Source organism: Urocitellus parryii, chromosome 7, assembly GCF_045843805.1.
Source record: "Urocitellus parryii isolate mUroPar1 chromosome 7, mUroPar1.hap1, whole genome shotgun sequence".
Classification (NCBI taxonomy): Eukaryota; Metazoa; Chordata; class Mammalia; order Rodentia; family Sciuridae; genus Urocitellus; species Urocitellus parryii.
The window spans coordinates 13,261,700-13,272,699 of NC_135537.1; the positions used below are offsets into that span (position 1 = coordinate 13,261,700).

Sequence of the window (11,000 nt, forward strand, 5' to 3'; positions counted from 1 at the left end):
TTACCACTGAACGACATATCCAGTCTTTTCTTTCTTTTTTTTTTCTTTTTATGAATTTTTTTTAATTAAATATATTTATTTATTTATTTTACATCAGCACACCCAGTCCTTTCTAATTTTTATTTTGAGACAGAGCCTTGCTAAATTGCTGAGGGTGGCCTTGAACGTGCAATCCTTCTACCTCCCCCTCCCAAGTCACTGGGATTACAGGCACGTGCCACGGTTGACTCTTTTTTTTTTTTTTTTGAGGAATGTTAACTAAAAATTTATTTGCTCATTTCTTGCATTTGAAGTACTCTTCGATGACATCCTTGGCCTGAGATTCTTTGCCATAATCCTTAACAACTACACAACTGCAACCAACCACTTTACGGGGCTTGCCCTCTCGGTCAATTTTACAGAGGCCTACCCATTCTCCTAGTTTCTTGTTGTCATCGACCTTAATTAGATTGATTTGGTGTTCAGCACAAAGGGCCTCCACCAATTTGACATACATAGGCTCATTACAGTTGGATGCAAGTACACAGAGATGGGCCTGGCGCACAATTCCTCAAAGTCCAGATGCTTCTGCAACAAACATCAGCTTCATGTTTCATTCATTTAGCATAATGCTTGATTTGCTAGAATCAGGCTCAGAATCCTCAAAACGAGAATAGAGCCACAACCTACAGGTTTGTCAGACTGTAATGTTTTCACCCATGAAAGGAGTGAAGGGGTATCCGACATTTAAGTCATCATTCAAAGACTCTTTTTTAATATAATGAAACTGGCAAAGCTGTTGGATAAATGCTGTTGGACATACTTGCCACTCTTTTGAGAGTCTCAGGGTTGAGACATATCCTTTACTCCATCTACTGAACCAATGTGTGGCTCTCACCCTTCTTTTTTATTTTACCCAGGAGCCTCTCTCTCCTATCAATTAACCAGGACATTCTCTGGAAACAGGTTTTCTAGGCAAACAGAGAGGGGCCCTGGGTGCCTTTTGGACTCCACTCCTCTGTGCTTTCTGCTGCCCAGCTCTTGGCAGCTTCTGCCCTGTATCTTTCCTGTGTGCTTTGGGGTTGGCTGCTGTGTACCCAGGAAACAAGGTTTAATTACCCCTGATTTCCTTCCTGCCTGCCTCCCTGCTGTTAGCTTGTGAAACTCTCATGGGCATCTCCTTCCAAGGCCAACCAGTGTTCTCAATAATTAGCTGGAGTTTGTGCCTGCTGCTGAGGCTGTTTTACGGGTCCCAGAGTCTGCAACATACTAGGGACCCCCCAGTGAGGTCCCTGGTATGTGTTTGGGTGGGGTTGGGATGGACACATAATCTTCCCCTTGGCAGTACCCATTGTCTGTCTTCTTTTGTGTAGCTAATTATCATTTTTCCAGCTAGGTAACATGCTTTTCTCCTACAACTCCATGTCAGCTTTTCCAAATAAAGGGCCTCCACCAAGACATATTTATGGGCATATCTTAGCTTCAAGAAACTAGTAAGAGGAAAAAAAAATGAGTGAGAAGGTATGTTGTACTTTTCTCAGTAGAACACATTTAGTGATCTCTCCTTATTTATTCATTTAACCTACATTTGGAAAAAAGTCATTATTTTTTTTTTCCTTCCAGACAGGGTCTCCCTAAGTCGCCCAGACTGGGTGTGAAGTCCTGGGCTCAGGCAATCCTCCTTTCTCAGTCTCCCAAGTAAGCGGGACTGCAGACACACACCACCATAACCTGCAACCCACATTTATTCGTTTATTTATTTTGTATATTTTTTAGTTACAGTTGGACACAGTACCTTTATTTTACGTATTTATTTATTTTTATGTGGTGCTGAGGATCGAACCCAGCGCCTGGCACGTGCTAGGCAAGCGCTCTCCCGCTGAGCCACAGTGGCATTTCCCCCTTCATTTATTTTTGTTGAACATCTTTTATATGCCAGGTTTGAAGATCCATTGGTGAGCAATGAGAAGGACATGGTCTTTCTCTGCAAGACATTTACCGCTTCAGAACAGCCATCAGTTCAAACCAAGGGTCATGAAGCATGAGATGGGAGGAGAGTACAAGAGCCCTGATGGCCAACAGCTCAAACCTGAAAGTTCTCCTCTGGGGAGACTCCAGTCCAGGCCAATTGAGCCTCATTATTCTTTGCCATCCATTAAATCCTATCACCTCCTTTCAGATGTCAAAGACTTAAAGGAACAATCCAACCTAGGACCGGTTTACTGTGGCAAGAATGAAGAATGGCATACATGGTCTTTGTCCTCAGCACAGGAAGAGATGCATAAATACAATTCCTATTCTTGGGAACTTGCAGTCTTGATGAGGAAGTTATAATGAACTATGGTCAGTGCAATGACAGCGTTAAATTCTAGCCCAGGGCGTCCCAAGCTGGGGTGTAGATGAGGAGGGAGTAAGACACAACAATTTTGGGTGCTATACAGACTTTTTACTACTGAGCTCCATCCCCAGCTCTACACAGACTTTTTTTTTTTAATTTAAATATTTCATTAGTTGTCTATGGACCTTTATTTATTTATTTGTATATGGTGCTGAGAATTAAACCCAGTGCCTCACACAGGCAAGGCAAGCGCTCTACCACTGAGCCACAACCCCAGTCCCATTTTTTAAAAAACACTTATTTTTATTTATTTTTTTTTAATTGTAGTTGGACACAATACCTTTATTGTATTTATTTATTTTTATGTGGTGCTGAGGATCGAACCCAGGCCCTCACACATGCTAGGTGAGTGCTCTACTGCTGAACCACAACCCCATCCCTGCAACACAAACTTTTTAATAGTGATAAAATAGTGATAATAGTGTGTGTGTGTGTGTGTGTGTGTGTGTGTGCGCGCGCGCGTGCGCATGCCCTGGGGATTGAACCCAGGGGCTTTCTACCACTGAGTCTTTTCTATTTTTTGAGACAAGGTGCCACTAAGTTGCTTAGGGCCTCGAACTTTCAATCCTCCTGCATTGCTGGGATTACAGGTGTGCACCACTGCACCTGGCTTGTCCTTGTATTTTTAGTGATGCTCGGGGGAAAATATAACAGTACCTCAGCTCCACGTTAAAGGTTTCTTTCATTGATTCATTAATATGACATATACTTAGAGGCCACAACTGTGCCTGACATTATTCTAGCCCCGTGGATATTCCTGTCGGCAAACAGCTAAAAGTCTCTGCCCTCATATGTTTTTGCATTAAATTAAAATACATATGTACAAGTGTTAAAGGTGAGATGATTTAAAGGAAGAAATTCCCATATGTAAAGTATAGGAGAATGCAGGGGGCCATTTGGAGCCAGCTCTGCTTCTTACTTGATAGGTGATCTCAGACAAGTTTCTTAACTTCTCTGTGCCTCATTTTCTTCATCTGAAATAGGGATAATAGTGTCTACCTCACTAGGATTTTTTTTTTGTGTGTGTGTGTGGTGCTGAGGATTGAACCCAGGGCCTTATGCATGCAAGGCAAGCACTCAACCAACTGAGCTATATCCCCAGCTCTCACTAGGGTTTTGTGGGAGCACTGCATGAGCTGAGCATGTGTCATGTATACAGTGCCTAGGACGTGCTAAGCACCACAAAGGTGTTTGTTATTTTTAAAAATTGTGAAAATGAAGCAATGCCTCAATTCTGGGAAGCTCAGCCTGGGATCTTCCCAAGTACCTGGAGAACATGTTAACATGTGTTTTTCCCAGGCTCCACCCTGGAGAATTTGACCTAGAAGAACTGAGGCAAGGCCCAGGTTTACCAACCTCCTGCTCTCACCTCCACTTCTCTGATGGTGAACCATCCCGGGCCCAGATCAGGACTCCTCTAAGGGCAAGAAGGATGGTCTGATGTCTTCCTCAGTACTGTGGCACCTTGAAGAAACAGTCCAATGGTTGGGTTTGGGGAGAGGGGTTGGGCTGCGGGAGCTGCAGAGAATGGGCTTATTCATGGAACTGCAGACGCTTACCATGATGGGGTGTCCCTAAGACAGGCCGTGCATCCTGACTCCAGGATGGATTGTAATTGTCTCTGCACACCAAACTTGCTGAATCAAGCTTAATGGAAATCTGCCAACAAGGAACATTTTGCAATTTGGAGCAGTTTTTGTTTTAGGGCTTAGATTATTGCTCCCTTAAGCCCAAAGCAGCTGCTGTGAGAAAGACCCATTCCAAGGAGATGTTTTTAGGGAGCAGCAGTCCCAATTCCACTTAACTGACTTCAGAGAGAAGGGAAATGTGAAGAACCTATTGGGCTTAACTCCTTAAAGAAGATGCGAGATCACATAAAGAAAACGACCCCCCCCCTCCAGCAGTGGAGATTGAAACCAGGGATGCTGTACCACTGAGCTACCTCTCTAGTCCTTTGTAGTTTCTATTTTGAGACAGGGTCTCATTAAGCTGCTCAGTTCTGACCTCAAACTTGGGATCCTCCTGCCTCACTCTCCCAAATTGCTGGGATGACAGGCGTGCGCCACCAAGCCTGGCTCCGGTGATCTTGCATGTTCTGGGCATGCTTGTCTGGGAAGTTCTTTGAAGGAATAATATTCTCAAGGTCGCTCACATAACCCCATCTCATCATGACAGGAATGCACTCTAGGATCTGTGATGGACCTAGGTTCAAATTCCAAGTCCATCTGAAAGTAGACACATGGCCTTGAACAAACTATGCAGTTGCTTAAGAACTGGTATTGTTGCTTGGTATTGTCATCTGCACTAAGAGAACCATGTCAAGAATGAATGGTGTAATGTGTGTCTTTGACACAGTGGCACATAGTGAAACTCTTTAAGTGACAACATGTTTTCACTTTTTCTCAGAAAAAGTGACCTTGCATCCAGAAACAAACAAAAAAAAAAAAAAGAGGAAGGCAGTGGCTGAGCTGATCATGAGGAAGTTTTCACTTGGGACTTGAGACGACTCTGATGGGTGCGTGTTAAGATGTTGGAGTAAAAGCTGGGAACACAGTTCAGCTTTCTGGGGGATCCTGATGACCTGGTGCCTTAGAAACAGAGCACAGAAACCTTTGGATGGGGGTAGGAAGTCTAAAGAGAGGAGGACATTACTCACCTGTGGGGTGTTAGCGTCTGCACACTCCCAGCCTCCTGAAGTGCCTGCAGCCCAGCCGGGAATGGCTGCCAGGAGGAAGGAAGGAGGAGAAGGGGGCTGGGGAGTACCAAGACAAAGACTGGCCAGAAAAAAGGAATGAGGGGCCTTGGGCATGGTTGGCTGCTCAGAGGCTGTGGCAGAAGAAAAATGGCTTCCAGGGACGGATCTCCCCGTCCCTTGCAACCCTTGTGAGCAGGTCCAAGCTGGATTGTGTAGTGTCTCCTGTGGGTCTTCCCCAGTTAGCCTCTGAGATGGAAGTTGATCTGTGCTACGAATTTTGAGGCTCTTACGTACCTGTACAGGGACCGGATGATGTCCTCCCCAGGAAACTCAGAAGGTGACTTTGTTTGAAAAGAGGGTCTTTGCAGATATAATTAATTCAAATGAGGTCCTGCAAGATCTGAGTGGATCCTGAGTCCAATGTCTGGTGTCCTTATAACAAAAGGAAGGGACACCCGAGATGCACCTAAGAAAGAGGCCAGGTGCAGGCAGAGGCAGAGATTCAAGGAAATGCTGCTAGAAGCCAAGGAAGGCCAAGAGTTGCCAGCACCTACCAGAAGCCAGGAGAGGCAGGGAAGGACCCTCCTCTGGAGCCTTCAGGGGAACATAACCCTGATGACATTTTTTTTTTTTTTTTTTTGAGTACGGGGAATTGAACCCAGGGGCACTCGACCACTGAGCCACATCCCCAGCCCTGTTTTATATTTTATTTAGAGACAGGGTCTCACTGAGTTGCTTAGCACCTTGGTTTTGCTGAGGCTGGCTTTGAACTCATGATCCTCCTGCCTCAGCCTCCCAAGCTGCGGGGATTACAGGCATGCACCACCATACCCAGCCCTGGTGACATCTTGATTTGAGACTTCTAGTCTCCAGAACTGTGGGAATGAACTTCTGTTGTTGTAAGCCACCCCAGTTGGGGGTAATTTGTTATAGTATCCCTGGAAAACCAAAATACCAGAGCAAGAGAAAAACAGAACAGAGACACTCCTCACTTGGTAAGGCACTGTATTCACAGAAGATTGGGTACGTGCCCTTGCTTTGCAGAGTTCTGTGGTACTTGAGGCTAAGTCTCAGTTAAGACATGTGTCAGTTAGTTTTCCATCATCGTGTGACAGAATACCCGAGAAAATCAACTTCAAGAAGGAAACATTTATTTTGGCTCATGGTTTCAGAAGTTGTAGTCCACAGTGACTCGGCTGTGTTGTCCTAAGCCTGCGGTGAGGCAGAACATCACTAAGAGAAGCTTGTGGTGGAGCCAGGCTGCTCACCTCAAGGCAGCTGGGGAGAAAAGACAGAGAGCAAGAGGAGAAGGGACCAGGGACCAAATAGACCCTGGCATACCTCCCCCCGGTGACCTGCTTCCTCCAACCAGGTCCCATCACCTGAAGTTTCCACCACCTCCCAATAACCCTATAAGCCCTGAGTTCATCAATGGGGGAAGCTCTTCATGTGTTCAGCGGCCTCACCATCCAGTCCTGCCTCTGAACACTGCTGCATTGGAGACCAAGCCTTCAACATAGAGCTTTTGGGTGACATTTCAGATCCGAATCATAGCAACACAGACCCATGCAAAACAGACTGTATACGTGCACGTGTACACACACACACACACACACACACACACACACACACTTTAGAATCAAGAGAAAAGTAATACAGAGCAGCACAAGTCTTCTATCAGAGGCTTCAAGGGTGCAGAATTGACTGGGGTTAATCTGGAAGAGCTTCCCGGCATCACTGAATTTTGATCGGGGATTTGGAAGATTGGAAGACCAGGGGCTGTCAGAAGAGTCACATGGCAGTGTTGGGTATCTCTGCTATTTCCTTCAGGGTTCTAATACCTATCATACAACATTTTTTTGCTCTTTGGTCTCCATCTGCCTGAGCCTAAGTTTCCTCCCCCGTGAGATCGGATGCCCCTGTTTGCCCAGGCAAATGCAGAGCGGTTCACAGCATCTTGTTCTCATGGCTGGACTGCTTTGTATTTTTAAAACATCGGGACTGGGCTGGGGCTGGGGCTCAGTGGCAGAGCACTTGCCTAGCATGTGGGAGGCACTGGGTTTGATCCTCAGCACCCCATAAAAATACAGAAATAAAATAAAGGTGTTGTGCCCATCTACAACTGAAAATATTTTTAAAACATTGGGACTTGGTTTTTATCTTTAACTTATCAAATTTGAAATTCCCGGACACCAACTATGTCAAAGGACACCAGAAGGGATGTGCTGGTCCCACTGCACTCTCTTTGGGAGATTAGGATTCAAAGTCCTGAGACTGAGAATCGACGTGGTCTGCTGTGGGCATCTCCTTGGCAAGGGGAGGTCAAGGTACCCGAGAACCTGCAAAGCCCACCCACATAGAGCAAGAGGGAACGCCAGAAGGAGGTGGGGCGTTATCAAAGAAGAGGACCCCAGGTCCCCTTGAAAGTGGCATGAGGGACGGTCCCAGCCTGCTGCTGGAACACTGTGTGCTCCCTGTGTGTCCTGTGTCCGGTCAGGACCTCCGCCCTTTCATCTGTAAAATGGGTTCCTCTGTGTGACCTTTGGGGTCTCTCCAATCAGAGTGTGCTCCAGCCCATGACTGTTCCCACTGCTCGGATCACCCATTTCCCGGGGTGGGGGGGGGTTAGCCTCCCAAACCTCCCACCCACCCCTGTGGAGAAGAAGGGGGAAGTGAACACACTGGCTCCTGAATGGCAGATGCTGGTGAGGGGCCGGGCAGAGGCACTCCTGAGGGGACTGTGCTTCTGCAGGGAGATCCGCGAGGTAAGGGAAGTGACAGTCTGGGTTGTTGAACACAGAGAGGGGTCTGCCAGGCTCCTGGAAAAGCCACCTCAGGATCCCCAGCGGACGTGGCAATGGGGTGGTAGCTGAGGGTTGAGGCACAGAGACCTGTGTTTGTCTACCAGCTCTGCCTTTCCCACACTGAGGTGCCCTTAGGCCCTGGCTCAAGGAGTGTGTTTGTTCTCCCTCCTCCTGCAGCCTCCCAGTGGCACACAGGGTGCTTTGTGAAAAATTCAAGGCAGTTCAGGCGGCTCTAAAACATATTAGGCTGGCTGGGCGAGATGGTGCACGCCTGTCATTTCAGCAACTCTGGAGGCTACGGTGGGAGGACAGAAAGTTCAAGGCCAGCCTCAGCGGTTTAGCGAGGCCTTAAGCAACTTGGAAAAACCCTGTCTCAAAATAAAAACTAAAAAAGGGCTGCGGATGTGTCTCAGTGGTAGAGGGACCCTGGGTTCAAACCTTGGTACCACAAAACAAAACCAAGAGAAAATGGGCAAAATCCTAGCTCCTTGTTCATAGGTTGTCATGAAGAGTCAATGAGGAAAAAGTATTAAAGTGCTTTGCCTAGTACTAGGCCCGTAGAAAACACTGGATCAAAGTGCTATTATTTTTATTATTGTTGTTACGTTTCCAGTTAAATGACCTTAATATTTAAGATTACCTGGTGTGTTACTGACCGGTTTACAGACAAGTACTCATTAGAGCAGAAAGCCCAGGGTCCTGGCCTAAGCACCGTGACTTCACACTTGTTCACGGCACACAGCTAGGGCATGGTGCTGCCATGGCCACAGACCCAGACAATCACGGTGGAGTGATGTGGACCTCCCCCACTCTGTGGCTGTCTTTAGGCGATAGTCCAAATCCCTGTATCCTGCCCTGGGTGATCTGGCTAGGGTCCTACCCATGGACCTCACCCAGAGGTGAAAATTCCTTTGTACTTTCTTTTCCTTCTCTTCTAGTTGGCTCTGGGTTCCCTGAGCAGGTCGCCCTTTCTCCGAGAACTAAGTCTCATAATATGTGGTTGTCTAACCCACACTCATCCTCCAGATCTGGGTGGAAAATTTTCCCTGAACCCCCAGACTGACTCCCCAACAGCGCTGTACTTCTTTATTCTAATTTATTCCCTTGAATTTATTCAGTTAAATATTTGAGGAAACACTTGTTCAGTGTCCCTTTTCTCAGCCAGATGGTTGAATCTGGTTCTTCCACACTGGTGCCTCCTTTATTTGTAGGAAGTACCCAATAGATATTTGCTGACTGGGGCAGTCTGTGTGTGGGGACAAGAATTGGTGTGGAACTGGGAACTAGCCTAATTTGCAAGGCAAATTGCCCCTAGTTTTAGGAGATCATTCTGCGTTCCAGGATGACAAGGGTACAAATCCTGTCTCAGAAGATCTGAGGTCTTGAAACAACCGAGAAAGTTCAGGAAGACTGTATCTTCTCTAGGGGTGACTTAAAACATTAAGGCTCTGATTGTCCCTGTGTGTGTCACATGTTCTGCAGTTTAACCCTGGAGCAACACGGTAGGTGCCAACTCCTTTGGACACACACTTATTAGCAGCCTTCCATGCCATGGATCTCGGTTTAAGAACACACTGACTGCATTTATTCAACAATACTCGAGCCCCTTCTATGTGCCCAGTATGTGCTAAGCGTTGGGGATGTCCCCATGCGGAAGCAAGTAGCCCAATTCCAATGCAGAGGCAAGAGGAGGAAGCAGTCAATTTCAATATGGTGTGGTAGCCAAGAAGCCACAGGAAGTAGAGGAGCCGGTGATGAGGAATGAGAAAGAGCCAATTCCTGCTGACTCTGCCTGGCTAGCTGACCTTGAGAAAGGCATCTGCTGACCGAATCTCAGCATTCTGCAGTGTGACAACAAGGAAGTGAGTGTGGTCATCTTACGGGGCCTTGTGAAATAAAATACAACAGGTAAAGGACTGGTAAATGAGGAGGCTTCCCTGGGGGCCATGCTCCCCAGCTGTTTTGAAAGGGGAAGCAGGCAAGCAGAGATCAGGGAGGGCTTCCACGAAGAGGTCACATTCAAAATGAGACCCGGAGGGTCAGGAGTTGGGGTGGAGGGCTACGAACGGCACTCAGGCCTAGGGAAGAGCAAGAACCAGATCCAAGGGCAGAGCATGCCTAGCGTTTCAGGAAAATCAGAAATCGCCTCAATGAGTTGGTAACCAAGATCAGAGGGGCTGATGTGGCAGGAGATGAGTCAGGGCATCCCACCCCCAAGTAGGAAGATATTTGTGTTTTACAGTCAGATCAAGGATGGCCACTAAATTCTCTAAATAATCAGGGAGGGGTCTGATGAGTTATCTTTTTAAGACCATTCCTGGGCCTTTGAGGCAACCAGATGAGAGGAGCAGGAAGCCTATAAATCCCCAGGAAAAAGATATCTGTGGGTGGAAAGAGGGTGTTGGCAGTGGGCAGGGAGACATGGGGACAGAGCAGAGAGGCCTTTAGGAACAGTATGTAGAGGGCTGGATGATGCACAAAAATGGAGGAGGAGGGGAGAGAAGAGGGAAAATTCTCTCATTTACTGAACCTCTGCTGGACCAGTTCTCGTATCTTATCTCATTTAATGCCCAGCAGAGATATGGCGTCTGCATTCCTCTGGCTCTCCTGCACACTGCTTTCTCCCTGCAGATCAGCAGAGTCAGGCTCAGAGCATTAAGTTTGCTCTGGATTGTGCAGCGAGTTGGGGGCACAGCCAGTATGCAATGCAGGCCTTCAGAAGCCGCATGCCTTCATTTGTTTCTGAACCTATTTGTTTGTCCCACTCCTGAAACTTCACAAAGTACAGCATCCCAGGCCTCACTTCTCTGCATACTCTGGTTGAATAACTCTAAGCTGGACTTGGAATCTGTGTTTTACAAAAAGGTCTGACAAGCTGGATGCAGCGGCACTCTCCTGTAATCTCAGCCACTTGGGAGGCTGAGGCAGGAGAATCATAGGTTCAAATTCAGCCTCAGCAATTTAGTGAGGCCCTAAGCAACTTAGTGAGACCCTGTCTCAAAATAAAAATTAAAAAGAGCTGGGGATGTGGCTCAGTGGTGAAGCGTCCCTGGGTTCAATTCCCAAAACAAAACAAAACAAAACAACAACAACAAAATTGTTCTCAGATGGTTCTGGAGAATTT

The 11,000-nt window shown here is 46.9% G+C and overlaps 1 non-coding gene across 1 annotated transcript; it reads right to left on the reverse strand.

Moving 5' to 3' along the window:
• Window positions 1–671: 671 nt before the first annotated feature.
• Window positions 672–744, reverse strand: LOC144256319 (small nucleolar RNA SNORD101). Its single transcript, XR_013344089.1, has one exon. It is a non-coding gene; the product is annotated as a small nucleolar RNA SNORD101 (small nucleolar RNA).
• Between the last annotated feature and the right edge of the window lie 10,256 nt (window positions 745–11,000).